General features: G+C 42.6%; 1 pseudogene; it reads right to left on the bottom strand.

Moving 5' to 3' along the window:
* Nucleotides 1–1,071: 1,071 nt before the first annotated feature.
* On the bottom strand, nucleotides 1,072–11,177 carry LOC145991688 (extracellular matrix protein 3 pseudogene; annotated as a pseudogene).
* Between the last annotated feature and the right edge of the window lie 4,391 nt (nucleotides 11,178–15,568).

Genomic DNA, 15,568 nt, shown 5'->3' with positions numbered 1-15,568 from the left:
ACCCGACAGCCGAGGTATAAGTCACGGTTGTTCTCGCTGTCAATCATACTACAGACGGGTGGGAACGCTATTTTGGCCCAAAGGTCAGAGCTTTAGGGAACAACCCAATGGATGATATTCAGCGAACAACTTGCCCCACAATTCATTGCGTCAAAGCACCCCCGCGACCATGATTCTGGCAAACGTTTCGCGTTTCGTGAAAACACGTTTGATAAGCATTGCGCTCACAGCTTTTGTGGCAGTGATTCAAGGTACAAATATAACGATTATAAACCAAATGTAGACTTTCACATTAGATTATATACCAAAACGTAGATTTCAACAATGACCAGAGTATCTAAAAAAACTGCTATTTGCCACAAAACAACGTTGTATAATGGCTATGTAACATACGAAAAAATACAGGACTCTGGAGCATGTATCTCATGGAATCAAACGGACCTATCCGCAAGTGTAGTGGCTAATGCTTGTAATCGAAGGATCCGAAATTCGATTACCGCTGGAGGGAATTTTGAAGAAAATTAAAAATATTTTTTTAAAAAAGTTAATTAAAACAAACTTTGTCTTGTGTAAATGATAGTTTATAGAAATGTTCCGAAGTACAAAATTGTGTACTATATTTTTTAAGGCCGTATCGCATCATTGTCACTTTTCGTATGTGTATTGAGATATGCTGAAAAGTATATACAAATATACGAATACTTCGAACGCACCCGCTGATTGATAAGCAGTACTGTATTTCAAATTTCCTGTGAACATTATTAGATATCGTACAACAACCACACGCGTTGTAAAGCATGCGGATGTAAAGAGTAACACAAAAGTTATATAACGCTAGCCATAAATACAGTATTTGCCTTTCAAATACGATTCATATTTCACCCCGCATTGGAAAAATCACGCCATCTTAACCACCGAAGAAACTGTATAAAGGTAAGATGTTCTCTCACAATTAATACATAAACAATGGCACACACAAATACACAACGCATTAATTCGCCAAAAGGAAACTTCATTTGAAAATACACAATAATAGTAATACAATTAAAAATGTTAAACATCAGGTCATTTTCATACACGCAGCATATGCTTCGCTTCACGCTTGCTATCGCTTGCCGGGCTGAGTGCCGGAGCACATGCGGTTTGGCCAGATTTCCCATCATGCTCTCCGCCGCTGACGTCGCATTGAATATCATCCATTGGTGCTGAAATATACTGTTACATAAACATTATACCAAGTCTGTAGTCAAACGCGTTCAGTACACGGCTCACAATCTCGCCTTGGAATATTCTAAGTTCGGGTCCTGCCTAAGACTGGGTTTAATCTTTTCAATGTTTCATCAAATTATCATTCATCCACATGTCATGGTGGTATAGTCGGTAGGGCGTCTGACTACCAAGCTGGAGATCAGGGTTCGATTCCGGGGTGAATGATCTAAGGTCGGAATTTTTCCGGCCTTGTCCCCGTATAAAGCGGCTCTGGGGCTCACGCAGTCTCAAATCAATGGGTACCTGGGAGGGTAAAGGCTGCCGGAGTGTGGTGCTGATCACATCACATCCAAAATGGCCGAGAACGAAAATATGTAGGGCCCTACCCTTACATTCCCTAACTGTGACGTCATGGCACTACATGCACGAGGAACTTTACCTTCACCTTACCACATGTCGCTGTTATCTAAAGGAGATAGAAAAACGACGCTAAATAAACTAAATTCAATTGAGGTGCTAACTGAAGCTATTTACAATGTAGTATATGTATACGCGCACCTAAAACTTGCACAGCTCAGACAAAACACATAGTAATGTGTTCAAAGAAGTGTGAACGTTATAGAACCTTTAGAAAACAACTGACTGGCCTAATAACAACAATTAGCTTACAATATTAATAAAACCAGGTAAAGCACAAACACATGGAATAAATTTAGAATATTGACGAATATAGACTATTCGAACTATTCATGCGACAAGAGCGATTTGTGTGACCCTGATTTTTCGCGTTTATTTTATTTAAAAATGGGTGTTATTTCTCTCACTTTCGGCGTATTTCCCCCAAAAATGTGTCAAAGAACAAGCTGTACTCAGCTTTCACATGATTTTTTTAAAAACCCATGCTTATCGTGAGCCTCTTGTACTCCCTATAGAAAGTGAATGACTTAATTCCCAAAATAAATAACATATAATTGCCTGCGACTACTAATAGATATAACACTTAGCGTGAAACATGAGACATTTCGTTCCAAGATGGATTGTTTTAAATCAGATTGATTTAAATAAATAATTTACAGAATAATGTACATAAGGATTTTGTAGATATCAGAATCACTGTTGGTGAAAGTACATTATTCTCGTAATCATTTAATGGTGTTTATTAGGCTCTAAGCAAGGAAAGGAAACATAATGTATGTACTGATGAGGTGAAGCTCATGCGAAAAGAAATGTAATATGAAAACTGCAAACACACGAATTCTCTTGACTTAAAATTCAATAATTTTTACAGGCAAAAATAGCAAACATTTTGTGCAGAATAATAAAAAAATACTAATCATGTTAAACCATAAATAGTGTCATTATATTTCAAATGTAAATAAAAATGGCAGCTGATATTTTGCAAACTATCATTAGCTAAAACTTGCCAAAATTCAGCTACAAAGACTTTAAAAAAATATTCTAAGTTACAATTATAGAGTACATCCAGAATGTTTTATTTTCACCTGAAGAAAAGTTAGTTAGATTATGTATTATAGTGTCATTAGCACACTCAAGAAACATTTCGATAGTAGGTTCATATATATAGTATCAGAAACAGAAAAATGTATATTTACATATAATTTTTTATTTGCTTGAATCAAACTATTTAAATATTTTACAGAGCCGTTTACTAGAAGAATCTTTTCTGTAAAAAAAACATTTCTATATGTATGGCGCCAAAAACCATAACAGCAATTTTAAGCTTTTTTTTTAAAAAAAAAATAGATTTAAATAAAAAAAAAATCATCCAAAAGGATTTTTAAAATAAAAATCATGATTTTTATCCACCCTGTTTCGTTCACTCACTGATGTCTTACTGAAAATCTTGTACATTGGGTTTACAATCACTTTCATGAACACCTGAGCTTTTGGGAAGCAGAAATGTTAGAGCTATCTATTTCGGTGCTTTTGATCCCCGACAGGTTAATAAATGTCGGTGTTGACCGAGTATCGTGTGTGAGGACAGCTGGGAAGCTACTCCAAAAGAGTGCTGAAGGGCGTCCGTCCCGCAACGTGTAGTGGTTATGTCGTCGCTTTATACTAAATAGATCGTGGATTCGATACCAGTTGGAGTCTGCCACTGCGGTTGTTGTTGTTGAGTTGAGTTGGTGTTTTAAGTCCACTATATGCACAGTAAGGCTAATCGGGACTGGACCTACAGTTTAAATTGGGATCCGAAGCACGATGTGCCTTCACCGGGGATCGAACCCGAGATACCTCGATTACAAGGCGACGACGCTACCACTACGTCATCAGGGAGGCCCTCTGCCACTGTGGTCTGAACCACTTTAACGGACAAGTTAAAGTAGTCGGATATCACTTTAACCTATCACCCACCGGTTGGTCTATTATCTGGACATAAAAAATGGTTCAAAAAGTGATACAATTCGTAGAAATACTAAATATCGCCTAATTTGTATATGTTTAGCATACCGTATCATTGCATACCGTTTTCTGGTAACAATCAACGTTTTTCGATGTTAGTCTCTAATAAGAATAGTAATTATAGTTCATTCAAGTGGAGAGCCGCGGCGGTCCAGTCTATAGGTCGTCTGACTGCCACGGGGGAGTCATGAGTTCGATCTCTGGTACGGGTGATTTCAGGCGGAACCTTTCCATCAACGCCTCTGTATGGAGAGGGTGTGGGGTTCAATAGATCTCTAATAAATAGGTACCTGGAGGTAACCCTTTGGTGGGGGTGAGGTGTGGTGGATAAAGGCGACCGGAACGTGTTGCTGATCACATCACCTCCACAAACGGCAGAGATTATGAATATGTGGGCTTGTATTTCCGCATGCCCTCCCCCGGCAAGTTATAATGTGCAAGGGTTACTTTTAGTTCATTCTAAACCATTTTATATTCATGGAAGTTCCGAAGACAAAAACTTGCAGAACATCCTTGAGAGATTATTAAAATACCTAAATTTCTAATTTTCATTCATGCTGGTCGTATTCATGTTAGCCTTGTCATTTGTGGTCTTCGTTTCATTTCAGTTGTATCACTTGTATACTTGTATGTATATCTTTTAACACGTATCTATCATTTGCTTTGGTTAGTATAGTTTTTCTGTCACTTTTGGCCAATCACGAACTCGGGGATGAACGATGATTAGATGAAATTTATGAAGGAACACTCACGAAGAAGCACCCAGGATACGAATCTGGAACCTTTGGTGGCGAGATTGTGAGTCGAGCGTTTAACATGCTCGGCTACAGAAGCAGCCAGTTTGATCAACCGAATTAGTTAAGATAATCCATTTGATGAAGTGATTGATTGATTTGATTTAGTTTACTTCGCTTTTCTGCTATTTTTGGTTAATCGCGAAAATGAGGATGAGTGATGAAATTGATGGATGGACACTTACAGAGAACACCCATACCCAGGCCGGGATTCGAACTCGATTGATGAAGTTACCAAAACTTAGCATCAGCAAACGTGGGACAGTGAGAGAGAAAATATATAAATCAGAGACGGAGAGAGAAGGAAAAGAGAAGTCACAAGAAAGAGAGAGAAAGGACAAGCGCAACTCATGTAATAAAGGGGATTGTTAATGATGTATATATGGCAAACAGGAGAAATAGAAAAGAGAGAGAGAGAGAGAGAGAGAGAAGACGAGAAAGAAAGACAAACAGGAAAAGAAGGAAATAGAAAAAGAGAGTGAATCAGAACGACAGACAAGGAGAAAGAGGGAGATACATAATTATAAACAAGGAGAGAGAGAGAGAGAGAGAGACAGAGAGAGAGAGAGAGAGAGAGAGAGAGAGAGAGAGAGAACATCTTGTTTTTTGTTGTGTTACGCTAACTCTGCTTCCTCACTGAGCGGTTGTCTTTCTGCTGGATTCGTTTAACATTTTTATATCCGATTTTATTTGGAAATTTACAAGGGGAAATAATTCGTGTAAACAATAAAGTACATCGAGCACTATCTGTTGTCGAAATACTCACCACATGAACACTTGAGAAGCCGTACTCGAGCAGAAGGGAAAAGGGGGGGGGGGGGATAACCAGAAAGAGAAACAGACCGGACAAGCGTTCTGTAAATGATATTGTGTAACATCCCGACAATCACTTTCTTATGCCTTTAGCAGACCTGTTGGGAGCTGATTACGCCCATAACATCCTATCTTAAATTCAATTACTGTTTTGTTTTTAGACAGGGCGGGGGATGAAAAGAAAGCAACAGAAAAAAGAGGTGCTAGCCTAAGAGTTTAAAAAAAATCAATCAACTGGATAAGAGGGAACTTAATCTTAACAGCCCTCCTTACAACTTAACCTGTTATGCCACTGCAAAACTTCCTTGTTAGATATAATAGTGACTGTGGTTTCTTAATTTGGCGCCTTTTCAAGAAAGAAGTGCTCAACGCTGTATCACAAATTTCTCTTCGGTGCTTAAGAGATTAATTTAAAGAAGCTGGAATTGAATTTACGATGAAATCGCAAAGCAGTTTCGGACTCGATCCCTGATGAAGATGTATTACTCAATGCTTCATACGCCACATTAAACTGTACTTTCCAGTTCCGGTCAGCTGATCTGAGCATCGAATGGACTTCATAGCGATATGCTTCCCCGGTACAAGTCAAGGAATAGGAAATCGACGCTCCATTGGTTACAATCTTGAACTGCAGAGCGCGCTACGACGCCAGGGGTCAAAGATTCAAATCTCGGCCTGGGCATGGGTGTCTTTTGTGAGTGGCTCTTCATCATATCACCACTCATCCTCATTGTCGCGATTAGCGTAAAGTGGCAGAGAAGCGAAAGTAAAATAAACCAAATCAATCAATCAACAACATTCTTGAACTAACTAACCAATCCGGGTACATTACTTCCTCTCCCTTAGAAAAACGAACATAAATTTGTCTTACATTTGCGATCCTTATCTGAAAAGTAAATTACAGAAAATGTTACAAAGTACGAAACACTTACCTTGGGTGAAGTTGGCAACAGCACCTGCTCCTTGTATACGATTGATAATGTCCCCATATTCAGGCTCCAAGGTGATGACGTACAGCAAGCTGGATGAAGGGCTATCAATGTCTTCTGCCCTAAGCACGTTGCCCGTGAATTGGAATCCCAGCTGCCCACCGTCGTCCAATGGACCGATCGCAGACGCACCTCGATTCACGGCGATTTGAGGGATCCCGTTGTCGACCGGGATAACCTGAATAATCATATCCTGAGGGACGCGAGTTTCCCTGTCCAATATAGGATACACGTAGAAGTCCACGTGAACTCCGTCGGACACGACGAAACTGAAGGAGTCGTCCGCAGTTTCGCTACCGTCGTGGGAGTACGATATCAAGTTCTCCAAGAGATCCGACATGAAAAATTCGCGCACGGGTTTGCTGAGATTGAACAATAGTTTCCCGTGTACCGGAAGCTGCGTCACGGTTATCTTTATCTTGTCAGGTTCTGTATCCTTGTCCTCGACCTTCAGCTCGAAAGGAGTCACAATCTTCACCCCGCCCTCCGAAACCAGGAGCTTGTTTGCAAACACCACAGGTTTCTTGTTGTCGACGTCACTCAGAGATATTCGGAAGGTCCGATAGACCGAGTTGTAACCATCCGAAACCTCGAACTCAAAACTGTCCATCTTCTCCTCGTCGCCTCTGGTATGAACATAGTAAATTTTGTTTCCGGCCAACTGGAGCTGCGTGAACTGGAAAATCGGAACTCCTGGATAATCTGAGTTTTCCAGGTGTCCTCTGCTGGGTGATCGGGTGATGGTGAATTTGAGAAATTCGTCGTCGCTGTTCAGGTCACTTGTGCTCAATATATCAGTCGTGAGGGTCACTTTCCCTCCTTCTGGAAGCTCGACACCCTTATTTACAACGTCGGGATATATGAAGTCAATCCCGTCTACGGTTATGTAGAAGTATCGGTCGATGAGCGGGTTGAATCCATCGGTGACGTCAAACTTGATGATGTCCCTAGCGCCTTCCCGGCCAGTGTGCGTATACCTAAGGAACCCCGAATCTATCTGGCTTTGTGTGAAGTTATCCCCTTTCGTCAGGTTCACCATCATTTCGTGCGAGTCAGGGTCATGCAGGGAGAGGAAACCGTGTTTCGGTGGTTTCCGAATTGTAAAGGTCAAGTTTGCGTCTTCAGAGTCCACATCTTCGGCCTTAAGTACTTTGTTTGTAATAGTGACGGCATCCCCAACATCGATGTCCAAACCGTCGTTGACCGTGAGCCTGGGCGTTTCGTCGTCTCTTGGTATCACCAACACGATGAACTTCTTCTTTATTGTGTGAGCATCGTGTCCATCACTCAGGGACAATTCGAAGGTATCCTGCAAAGTTTCGGAATCGTCATGCGAATACATTATGTTCGAAGCGTACGATATTTGTTCCAGGGTGAAGGAGAGCACATCTGTCACGCCACTGGTGTCGTGCTGGACGATTCTTCCATGCTCCGGGGGCGTAATGACGTGGAACGTGAGAGTGTCCTTGGGTTCGTCCAGATCAGCCGCGTTCAAGATCGGCAAGTCGATTATAATTTCCAACCCTTCCATGACAACAAACTCCCTCATGAATATCTCCGGGGTTTCGTCGTTCACTGGGTCAATGGCGACGGGGAAGAAAGTTTCTGGGGAAGTGTTTACGCCGTCGGTGCAGACGAGGGTGAATCCATCCTGACGAGGCTCAATTTTATGGTGTATACTCTGGACATAATTGATATTTCTGCGTTTGATGTCGCCGAACGTGAACGACGTTATTGGGATCCCCCTGCGAGATCTTTCAGAACCAGGACCCGGAGACACATTTTCCAGATAACCTTTCGCAGGTTGTACCATGATGGTGCACAGCACATCCTCTTCTACCGAATCATCATCTGCAACTACCAGGTGGTCGTCTGTTACAGTGGACTTTCCCCCTTCATCTACTAGAAACCCCGGGTCTATTTCGACTATAGGAGAAATATTGTCGACAGGGTCTATGGTAACGTTAACCTCGACGTGGTTTATTCTGCTATCGCCAAGTATCCACTCGTCAGACATGTCCGATAACTTCAGCACGAACACGTCGTTTTCCGCATTACGACCTATTTCTCCACCGACGTGGACGTATTTGACTTCCTTCATCTCAATGTTCATTTGCGTGAACCTATCGACAGGCTGGCCTCTCAACTGGATAATACCATAACGGGGCTCTTTCTCAATGATGAACGTCAACATCAGATCTTCTGAATCGGGATCGGAAGCTCTCAGTATATCGGTGTCAAGAATAGCAGACTGACCTTCGCTGACCTTCACGACGATTCCAAGTATTCCTGGCGATATCTCCAAGCTTGGAGGTAAATCGTCTACTGGCTGGATGTCTACGCGCACAACTATGGGTACTTTGTGCACCATGTCGGAAACTTCTAGATTAAAATGGTCTTTCCCTACCTCGTCACTGTTGTGGGAATATTGGATGTAGTTCCTGACTATATCGTCTTGCCTAAATTCGTCCCCAACTATAAGTGGAACTGACCTGTAGCTAAGAGTACCGTGTGATGGTGGTTTCACCACTCGAAATACAACCTCGCTGAGCTCCGTGTCCAGATCTTTGACGTCCAGAACGTCGGATGAGATAACGGCTGTACCTCCCTCAAGGACTTTATTCAATCCACTGTTGTGCACTATAGGCGGCTTGTTGTCTACAGGTATAAGAAAAATGGCAAACACTTGATCGGGTGAAACGTTTTCAGAACTGTCCACAACCTCAAACTCGAATTGAATCACCCTTGGTGTAATGCCCAGCTCGATGGACGGTGGCTTGTAAGATATTTTGTGATGGTTGATCTGAGCCTGCGTGAAGTCGTTCACTACAACCTTTGGGTTTTCTGTGAGTACAATGTAGCCTGCATCTAATGGATTGTTGTCGTCTGTGTCGTACGGGGGCTTCGTTACACGGTACAGAAGGTGGCGGTCTTTTGTATCCGAATCGGTGAATCTGAGGTGGGTTTTGGTGATGGCCGTGAGCTGAAATTCTTCTACGTCTATCTGCATGGTGGCGCCTTCGTGAATTTCCGGAGAAACGTCGTCTACCGGCAGGATCTTGATGATGAACTCTTGCACCTCTGACTCGTTTGGAGGGTCATAACCGTCGTTCACCTTGAAATGCACCGCGTCGAAAATTACGTCGGAGGTGTGTTCACCGGAGTGGCTGTAGAACAGTCTCCCTTCCGCGATGTCCACCTGCGTCCACTTGTCCGTTGTCCTCTCGTACAACCCAGAGTCAGCAAGGTGCCAGTTCTCTGGATCTTCCGGAAGAGTTGTTCTTTTCAGGATAATGTCACCGTGTTTTGGTTCCGGTTCGACAAGGACGAAGGTGATCTTCGAGTCGTCGCTGTCCACATCCGTGGCACTGAGAACAAACGGGGATAATTCGACGTCTTCGTTCTTGCGCACTGACGTGCCCGTATTGACGTTTACCACGGGTGGCATGTCGTCTACAGGAAAAATGGTGACTGGAAACAAGATCTCCACTTCATTGCGACCATCGAACAGCCTGAAAACAATATTATCAGCGTTCGTGTCGCTGCCGTCGTGCTGGTAGGATATGAGACCCGTGTCAAGGTCGGCGGGAGTGAAGTGGGTGGTGGGGGTACCCATCAGCAGCAACTGACCGTGTCGAAGACCGTCGACGACGCTGACGACCACGTCCTCCAGGTTGTCCTCGTCTGAAATTTCGAGATTCTTGGAGCTCAGGAGCTTCCTCGATTCCCCTTCGAATAGGGATATCCCAGTATTTCTGGTCGCTAGTGGCGCCAAAGTGTTTTTGGGGTTCACGACCACCATGACGGTGAAAGGATCGGACGAGGCGCCGTCTCGGTCTATGATCTCCATGGTGACCTCGTAGACACGCTTGACGTCAGAGTCCGACGAGGGAGGTTTATAGGCGATCTTCAGGTTCTGTAGGTCTCTCTGGTAGAAGGACGTTATGGGGATGGTCTGATCGTCCGTGCTCACTATCTCCCCCTCCCCGTACCCCAGTACCGACGTCACGTTGAAGACAAGTTCTTCAGAGGGCGTCTCAGCATCCTCGGCGTAAAATATGCTTGGGGTGAACGCCGTCATGACAAACTGATTGACATCCAGCAACAAGAGCGAATCGAAACTGAGCGTCGGCTTACGGTTCTCTACCCCCTCTTCTATTCGCACCATCACCTGAAAGAATTCCTGCTTGGCAATGTTGCCATCCCTGTCGAAAACCTCGACGACCATGGGGATGTAGTCACTGTTCGGGGAATCCCCGCGCAAGTCACCCGCGTGTTGATACCAAACGTGGGATTTCGTCAGTTCGTCGCAGTCGTAAGTGGTGCTTCCGGTGTCCGAGACGACCCGCCCGTAACGAGGGAGTCCTTGGTTCGACGCGAGGATGGTCACTTTGCAGCGAGAACCGTCGCGATCGTAGTCGAACTGCAGATTGCGATCCGTAATGGGGCCGCTCTGTCCACCGATCTCCTTGACGACCAACGGCATGTTTCTGGTGACCACTTCCAGCTGCTCGAACGTCACTTGGATCTTGAGGAGAACCGGCACGATGTGGGTGTCCTCGAAGGTGTCATAACGCACCAACAATCTCACTCTGTCCTTCGTGGGACTGCGAGATCCGAAATGGGTGTAGTGAACGTCCTTAGGGCCAAAATTGCAAGGAAAAGTAGGTGGATAGATCTTACCTGGGCGCTGGGACAACGGGTCGTTCTGTATCACCTGCACAAAGCACTTGTCTCCGGCTCGCACGTCGACGTCCAGATGTTTACCAGGCTCCAGAAACGTCACTCTTCCAAAGGGCACTTCCAGATCCTCGCTCCTGGGAGAAACAACCTCACCGGGAGAAAAATCGCCGTCGTACTCGTACTCCGCGAAGTGGTACGTGGGACTCGAACCCATGACCGCGACGAGAAAGCACAGGAACGCGAGAACTCCGAACCGCCACTGCATGGTTACGAGGGAGTATAAGTTCACGTAGGAAAGATAATTCTTGCCGCGTTTGACGTTCCTACGAGTTCCGCGCACACGCGTGGTCACGCTTACACATAGCGCGAGAACTTGTCAAGCACTTCGGCACGGCTGCAAGACGCGAATGCCTTACCGTGTTTCCGCAGACAAGTCTAGCTACCAGCGCGCACGAATACAAGCAGGGTGCCCGGATCTACTTCTCCCGGCGTAGTCCTCCAGCAGCGCTCTGGTCAAGAGAAGGGAAGAGGGTGGTAGGTGCAGGTGGGAAGTCAAGAGGGAGGGGAGCTAAGAAAACGCCCCAGATATTGTCACCTGTATTTCACCCTGTGGCGCCTTCGCTTTTCAAATGGTTGTTTTTTTCTTAAGCAGAGTAGAAGGTAAAACCACAAAAATATTTTCTGCATTCTTGTTGGTTCCTTCTTTCTGGAAATCGGGTCTTGCATGGTTTTCTCACTTCAAGCACAAGGCAATCCGAACTGGATTTATTTTTCCATGACGAATTCAAACCAATAACCGTCCATAACGCCGGTTGGTAAACGAGCTATTACTGTAACGGACCAGATCTTTAGCCGATCTCCGTGGTAAATTTGCTATCAGAGCGCGCTACGACACCAGGGCTCCCGGGTTCGAATCCCAGTTGTCCTGAAAACAGAGAATTGTGTAAAACTGATCGAATGGTTGAATTGTTGTTTTAAGTCACTTTATGCACAGAAAGGCTGATCGGGACTGAACCTACAGTTTAAAGTGGGATCCGAACCACTGTGCCTCCACCAGGTATCGAACCCAGGACCCCTTGAATACAAGGCGACTAAGGTACCAGTACGCCATCGGGGAGGTCCTGATGTATGACAGAATTAAAATATATTGGCAGGGGAAACTACCACTTTGGAGATTCTTTTAATAATAAATTACTTTGCCGCCTTGTAATCAAGGGGTTCCGGGTTCGATACCCGGTGGAGGCACATAATGGTGCGGATCCCACTTTAAACTGTAGCTCCAGTCCCGATTAGCCTTTCTGTGCATAAAGTTGACTTAAAGCAACAAATCAAACAAACAATATTAAATTAAATGTGAAAGTGATTTATTTTTGATCTTGCCAACGGAGTTCCCGGCTTCGAGTCCCGGTTTGGGTATGGGTGTCTCTTCATCAATTACACTTATCATCACTCGTCCCCATCGTTACGATTAGCCAAAAGTGACAGAAAAGTGGCGTAACAATAATTTTGACCATATTCAAACCCAGATTCCATATTTAGAGAAGACACGATCTTCGAATTTCTGGCAGGGAACAATCGTTATTCTCTCATTCTCACGTATATAATCCTTGATATTAATCTTAACTTGCAGAAATAAATGAATTGTTGTTTTGTTCAGCATTTATGCACAGGTAGGCTAATCGGGAATGGACCTACAGTTTAATGTGCGATCCGAACAACTGAGTAATGTGCCACCACCGGATATCGAACTCGGGACCAAATGATTACATGTCGACGAAGTTACCACTACGCTATCGGGGATGGCTTTAACATGTAGAAAGGTATAAAATAAGTGCGATGTAATAAATTCTTGTAAAGAGTGGCTTATTAGTAATACACATTAATGTATCTCGAGTAACTATCGAATGCAATAAACTTACACTTTTAAAGTACACTTTTCTCATACAATTGTAACAAAATTAATTGTTCCAACTTTCTAATTATTATTCTGTTTCACATACATATAAACGACAGCGATATCTAGTATCCTCTCGAGTAGGCTCATTGTTGTGTATTCGATTCTTCTTTACCTAATCAAGTCGAGATCAGACTTTTCAAAGCGAATAAATGTGATTGAGTTATAATAGTTATTATATGACTAACTGTTCATGAATTACTATGCAAACTGCAACTTTGTTATATTTCAAAATTAATAACTGTAAACAATTTACTTTTCCGTAATCGAGTAACTCTTAAAGCGAAAGGAGTTAATTTCCAAATGAATAACTCTATCCGAGTTACTTTCAAGAATAACCCGATCTCAGTGGCGGAGCGGTGATGGTTAACGCAGGGTTGTTGAAGGTCCAGTAATTTTAAATAAACTCAATTCCGGTCCAGGAGAGAAAATCAGCAAGCGTAAATGAGTTCTGGACCGTAAAGTACCTTCATATCTGTAAAGTATTTCTATTCGGTCCAGGAACCTTTTTTCCAGGCCAATTTAAATACGTTCCAGGAACCTTTTTTCTGTTTCAATTAAAATACGGCCCAGGAACCTTTTTAAGACTGAATTTAAATTCGATCCAGGAACATTTTTTTCTGTCTCAATTTAAATACGGTCCATGAACCTTCTTTTCCGGATGAATTTAAATACGGTCCAGGAAACTTTTTTCTGAATCAATTTAAATCCAGTCCAGGAACTTTTTTCCGAATCAATTTATATTCGGTCCAGGAACCTTTTTCAGACTGAATTTAAATTCGGTCCAGGAACGTTTTTTCTGTCTCAATTTAAATACGGTCCAGGAACCTTTTTCCTGTCTCAATTTAAATACGGTCCATGAACCTTTTTTTCCGGATGAATTTAAATACGGTCCAGGAACCTTTTTTCTGAATCAATTTAAATCCAGTCCAGGAACTTTTTTCCGAATCAATTTATATTCGGTCCAGGAACCTTTTTAAAACTGAATTTAAATTCGGTGCAGGAACCTTTTTTCTGTCTCAATTTAAATACGGCACAGCAACCTTTTTTCCGGATGAATTTAAATACGGTCCAGGAACCTTTTTCAGACTGAATTTAAATACGGTCCAGGAACCTTTTTTCCGGATGAATTTAAATACGGTCCAGGAACCTTTTTCAGACTGAATTTAAATTCTGTCCAGGAACCTTTTTTCTGTCTCAATTTAAATACTGTCCAGGAACCTTTTTTCCGGATGAATTTAAATACGGTCCAGGAACCTTTTTTCTGTCTCAATTTAAATACTGACCAGGAACCTTTTTTCCGGATGAATTTAAATACTGTCCAGGAACCTTTTTTCTGTCTCAATTTAAATACTGTCCAGGAACCTTTTTTCCGGATGAATTTAAATTCGGTCCAGGAACATTTTTTCCGGATGAATTTAAATACGGTCCAGGAACCTTTTTCAGACTGAATTTAAATTCGGTCCAGGAACCTTTTTTCTGTCTCAATTTAAATACTGTCCAGGAACCTTTTCCCCGGATGAATTTAAATACGGTCCAGGAACCTTTTTCCGGATGAATTTAAATTCGGTCCAGGAACCTTTTTCAGACTGAATTTAAATACGGTCCAGGAACCTTTTTCAGACAATTTAAATACGGTCCATGAACCTTTTCCGGCTAAATTTAAATATGGTCCAGGAACATTTTTTTTAATGAAACAATACGCAAATTGGACCGAATTTCAATTGTGCTACAAAAAAGGTTCCGGTCCAGCAGTGGAACCCAATAGAACCCATTACAATTTATGGGATCCTGGACCTTTAACAACCTTGGCATAACGCGCTACGAAGTCAGAGGGTCCAGGATCGAACCTAAGTTAAATGAATGGATGTGTGATTGTTCATAAGTTCATCGTTCTTCTTCGTCGTCGCGAATAACACAAGTGGTAGAAAAGCTACGTGAAATAACCGATAAGACGTTTTAGAATGAGTAACTTCTCTCAGACACGCTTGATTTTTAAATAAGTAACTAAAGCAATTGAGGACTAAAATTGGTAAACGTTGTAAGTGCCGAAAGCGAAAGTGTTGGGAAATCGCATCGTTCAGCACATCAGCCCGTAAGAACGTTCACACTAGTGACCTCTTTACACGCCCTTTGGACTACTTAGAGGGCTACCAGCCACTTTTCACGTTTACCACATTATAAAGCATGGGAAATTTCACAGTTTAACGTGGAAAACGGTGTTTGAATTATTGTGGAACTTACAGCGTTTACCAATTTTAGTCTTCAATTTTCGATAGGAGTAAGTGAAACTGTCTTCCATTTCAGAATGGAGAATTGTTTTTGAGCAAGTTTAAAAATATTTAACCGAAACTTACCCTATTATTCAAAATGAATTACTGTAACCAAGTTACTTTTTCAAATTAGTAAATTGTACGTAATTTAATTTTCGTAACTGTAAATTATATCGTAACTGAATTATCCTTCATATATATTATCTAATGGTTATCTGTAACGTAATTACTTTTACAACTAACTTCAAGTGTTGATTCCGCTACATACAGAAAGGCATTCCAAGACTGCGACTGAAACAATAGGAGATGTACTGCATAAAGGCCATTCGGAATGGTGAGCGGCCACAGTCAGCTGTGTTGGTCGACAGTTCTAGGAAAACACCTTTAGTCCCCTAAATCTGGCCTCCTAACCTAAGAACGTAGGCATTA

Source organism: Lepisma saccharinum, chromosome 8, assembly GCF_977018435.1.
Source record: "Lepisma saccharinum chromosome 8, izLepSacc3.1, whole genome shotgun sequence".
NCBI classification, from domain to species: Eukaryota; Metazoa; Arthropoda; class Insecta; order Zygentoma; family Lepismatidae; genus Lepisma; species Lepisma saccharinum.
Note: the sequence above shows the minus strand (reverse complement) of the source record. Positions and strands in the feature narration are given on the sequence as shown.